Raw genomic sequence first — 5,177 nt, 5'->3', positions numbered from 1 at the left:
GTTACTTAGCCACTGCTTCTGGGTGACTAGATGAGAGCTGCCAAAGATGTTCTTATAACCATACTTAATTACTGATTAATATTGCAATTTGAATTCACAACATGCTAATTTTTAACTTGAGGAACTCCATGTGGAACATTAAAATAAATGCATAATTTTATATCAAATTGCCTCTCTTCCACCCCAATATCAATTATAGTTTAGCCTTCAGCTCTTCCCTAAATAAGTGGGATGAGTGAATGGAGATGCTATTTTCCACAAAGCAAATCATCAGCTGAAAAACTTTATTTTATAGTAACTTCACTAATCCCACTAGGGATTATTGACCAATAGAAAGACTAGCAATAACAGCTGAGACCTACTTGGTTAGTGTACATGCTAAATCCTGAAAATTAATGTTTCTAAAGCTTTCTATAATCACTGCTTGGAGATCCTGCTAAAGGAGGCTTCTCTAAAGGACAGTGCATTGACTGTTATGCTTCCTTTCTAACATTTCATGAATGCAGATGAGGGTGGATGACCAGGCTCTTTACTTAGAATGTAAGGTCTTTGGTACAGGGAGCAGCATTCTTCCCACTGGTCCCCAAACTTTTCACATTGCACCCCCCTTACCCATTTCTCAGCCCCCCGTCACCTAGTAACTGCAGTCAGGATCAGGTCTGGGGCTCCCCTGTGGGAAGTGACCAGGGGTAAAGGGGCTGGAGCCAAGGTCAAGGTGGGAGCCAGGGGCTGAGGCTGTAGCTGGGGGTGGGTTTGTATCAGGAAGCAGGGACAGGAGTGGCCAAAGAGGTAGGGTGGGAGACAAGGTGCGGGCGACAGCCAGAAGCGGAGCCATGACCCTGAGCTGTGCCTAAGGGGTGGAGGGCAGGGCTAGAGCAGAACTGGAGGGAGAGCAAAGATGGGTAGCACTCCTTGCCCACTCCCATGGGGGCTGTCCTTGTGGCATCCCTCCCTGAACATTGCCATGCGCTCCTCTGGGGAGCACACACCACAGTTTGGGGAGCACTGCTTTATTCTGTTTGTAGCGCCTAGCCACACTTAATCTCTGATGTGTGCTACCACAAATAAACAATAGCACTAGCTCTGAACGTCTCTTGTGGTGTGCTGTGGCCACGCTCTGACCAGGATGCTGCCATGTTAGGAGCTTCCTTTGGGCCTTCACCATTCTGAGGTAATTGCAAGCCTCTTTTACATAGCATTTCAGCTACCTTTACTAGTGGTGATATTGAACGAGTGGGAGATAACTTGGGACAGAAATGCCGTCTAGAATTGGCTTACCTACTCCAGTGACCGGAAGAGCCACGGCCCCAGTCTCTCTCTTGCGGCACTTCAGCTTCTTTGTTAGGCAGTGTAGTTTACAAGAGGGTAAAGCTTCCCCTTGGGGAGGTGAGCCCTGTGTTCCCTCTCTTCTGGCCCAGGCCATGGCCCCACACATTGCGCTCAGCCCGGCCCCACCCACGACAAAAGGGCTCAGAGTTTGGTCAGAGTCATAGCGAAGCAGTGAGAGCCGGAGCTTGGTTGTGGTCAAGCTCCTATCTGGGACTGCAGTGGAGCACTCAGTCCTGGCTGGAGCTTTGAGCCCAGAGCCCCTTTCCTGTTCCACCACTTTGGCCTGTGGCCCTGCCATGGCCCCACCCTATTCAACCCTTTCTCCTGCAGCTCCGCCTCTGTTCTGCCCCCACTCTGCATCTTTCACCCGCAATTCAACATCCAACCAGAGGAGGGCTCTCTAATTCCGGGCCATAGGGAAACAGAAATACAACCTGAGGTCAGAAGGAATCAGAGGCTCATGAGAGTCAGAGGTTGTAGAGTGCGGGACAGAAAGGCCAGAAGCCGCAGCCTGAGAATTGTTGTGGAGGCAAGGCAGCCAGGAACTGAGACCAGTATGTGTTGTTTGGAGGAAGCCAGCAGTTGCCTGCAGCCTGAAGAATGGTGTTGGGGGAACTAGCTGGACACTTGAACGCATTTAGTGGACTGCCCTGGGATATTGCTTATGAACTGCCCTTTTGCTCAGTTGTAATTGTTAAAGCAATTGGGTCCCACTTGTGTTTACCCCCTTTGTTTTTGGCAACCCATAGTAATGGAGTTCTTTGCTTCCTGGAAGAGCGAGAGAGAGAGAGAGTGTGTGTGTGTGTGTGCGCGCGCACAGAACTGACCTCAAAGTTCACGGCAGACAGTGTATGCTAACACTGCCTGGTGTACCATAGCAACACCCCATACCACCATTGGTGGTGGTATTCTTGTACAATGCACCATCATTCCACCATCATATGAGCAACTGATGTGCATCCTGCTGAAGTGCTAACCACCACGATTTTTATCCTTGATAAGCAGAGGTGGAAGGCAGTTGAATAGGCTTTGAATGCATCCCACATAAGGGCCTATGAAATTATGAGGACCCATTTTAGGAACAATGGGTTTAGTTAGTTTGGGGGTTTTCAGAATTCTGAACATTTGAGGCTAATCAATTAGGACTGGTGTGCATCCTGCTTTCAAGGTTTGCTCCTGAGCACTGAGGAAGGTGTGTTTATGAAGCCTTGGTTGACATCAAAACCTATTCTGTCTTGTATATATTTCAGACTTACTGAGCTAGCTGGGTCTGAGGGACTTGTTTCAGCTGTTGATGCAAGCTTGCTGAATGGAAGGCTGTTTTCATGCCAGCGGGGTTTTAATAACTCTTTTGAGAACCCTTTCATTATTTCTTTTCTGATTTGTAGGCTAAATGTTGAGTCATGTAGGCAAGGGGTGCAGAATAGGTTCCCAGCTAACATCATCATGTCTGGCGAGTAAGTATATTGGTTGTTCAACTGCAAACTGATTGTGTCTGAGTTTTGTGGTCTTCTGGGACTCCTCATGACAATGATTACTTCTGCTTGTTCCCTCAGCTTTTTGTACCCTTTGAGTGGTGCAGAAACAGTGCATAGAACTGTTCTGGGCCATTGCAGGATAAGACACCTAGCTTCATCAGTCTGGGTATTTGCTTCTTGACAAGTACTGTTCGATTGGTCTGTTCTTCAGTAGGATGTGTCAATCATTTTGTGGTATCCTTACAGGCTATCATTTGGCATACTGGTTTTTCCAAGGCTACTCAGAAGGGTCTGACTGTTTCAAAAAGGTAGTGAAATTGGCATTTGTCCCTCCGTCAGTTTCTGTAGGAGCTGAGCCTCCTTACTTCAGCTGTTCTGTTCTTAGCTTACGGGCTATTTCTCTGCAGTGAGCCCTCTTATAGGAGTGTGCTTTTCACTAACCTGCCTGCTTTCCTGTGTGCCTCTTTGGGCTGTAGCATGTCAAGCCCTAGCAGCCTTTCTTGGAGCACTGACCTGCTCTTGGTTCAGGCCTGGCACTGTACCTTATTTTGGGAACCACCCCAGGCAGTGCTTAATATATAATGAAGGAGGTGCTGGGGCTCATGCATTTTTTTTTTAACTTTCATAACTGATGTGGCAAGCCCAGAAGTGCTCAAGCTATGAACTGCCAAATCTAGAGGTGTCAGGGCTCAGTCCTGGCAAGCCCTAGGGACAGGACAATGAACCCTTCCCTCAAGAGTTTCAATTGCTCATGCCTTCTTCCCATAATTTTCTCTTCTCTCCGATGGTAAAATCCATCCAGTGCTCTCATTGAGTGGAACAGCAGAACACATATGCATTTGTGCTCACAGTGAAGGAATTCATAGGTGCTGCATTTGCAATGGCCAAGAAATGAGATAAAATTAAATCTGCCTTCAGTCTAGTAAGAACTGTAGGTAAACTCTTAAAATGTTCTTCCGCTCAAGTTCATGGAGCACATAGGAAAATCTTTTGTCACCTAGTACCAGGGTACTGTGGACAGTCACTACTAAAAATAAGGTGATATGTATCTGCAGGAGACGAATCTACAGTTATCATTACCGTGAAAGCCCTTATACAGAAAGTCTGAGTGCAGGGTATGGGGAGGTGGGAACAGCAACTTCTCTGTGCGATGTGTGAATTCTCCACTTGTATATGTGATAATGAAATTTAACTATTCTATTTCCTAGAACATTGGCACATGACTTGTATTTGTTTATGAAAGATGTCCCAGTGAACAGAAATTACCTGAAATTATCTGTGTGAGATGTATGATCAATTTTAGACGTTATCCATTATACATATTAGAGAGATTCAGATGAGGGCCACTAGGTGGTGACACTAACCTATTGTAGGGTGTGAGAAGAGTTTGTAACGGTTTTATAAGAGCAGATTGACCCCTTTGTGAATTTTTAGGAGAATTTAAACAAACCAGTTTGTGCAAGGTAAAAGCTGCAAACTGCCATAAAAACAGCTGCAGAACAAGCCGCGCTTGCCAAAATTTTAAGGCTACGCTGGCAGTAGGCCACCAAAAATAGTAATAAAAAATGCATAGGCAATTTTAGGCAATCTTATGTTAATAAGCTCAGCTTTATCAGCTAGTGTTAGGAGGCCTGTTACTGAGCCTCTCCCTGAGCGAAGCTCCAATGCGTCGGGTTTTCCCCACTGGTGACGGCGGCGTCTCCGGGGCTCCCGTCGCGGGTGTCACGCGCTTTCAATAAACCAAATAAAGCACTCGCCTTCTGGGTGCAGCCTCGTCTCTGGGGAACCCGAGCCTAGTTGGCTACACTTGGCGCAGTGAGCAGGGTTCTCCAGGTACGATGCCCTTTTGGTTGAAAGCAGGGGAGGCAGGGAAGCCAGCGCTGTCCCTGCAGCGCATACCAGGATGGCCCTTGACGGAGCAATGGGGGCCGGTAGCGCGGATGGTGGCCTGTTGGGCAGCCCCGGCAAACTGGCCGGAGTTGCAGGAGGCGGCAGGCGTGACGCCGGTACAGGTAGAAGGGGCGTTGCGTCGGCTGCGGTTGAGCCGCCGGCCGGGGACGGAAAAAAGGGTGGCGGGAGAGGTAGCATGGCTTTTCCTGACCGCCCTCCGGGCCCTCGGTGATAAGCTTCTCCGCCTGCAGAAGGCGCTGGCGGGGAAGGAGCAGGAATGTTGCGCTTTGGCGGATGCGCGGGCAATAGCGCAGGAGGTGGTTACCTCACAGTCTAAAAGAACGCAAGAGTTAACCCATTGTTGTGAGGTGTTGGCAGTGAGAGTTGCGAATCGGCGGCGCGTGAGAGTAGGGAAAGCACCGGTGTCAAAGGCCCAAGTGCGCGCGGTCCTAGCGCTAGCCTCTTGGGACCCTGAGACCC

Source organism: Carettochelys insculpta, chromosome 1 (assembly GCF_033958435.1).
Source record: "Carettochelys insculpta isolate YL-2023 chromosome 1, ASM3395843v1, whole genome shotgun sequence".
Taxonomy (NCBI): domain Eukaryota; kingdom Metazoa; phylum Chordata; order Testudines; family Carettochelyidae; genus Carettochelys; species Carettochelys insculpta.
This window is presented reverse-complemented; position numbering follows the sequence as displayed.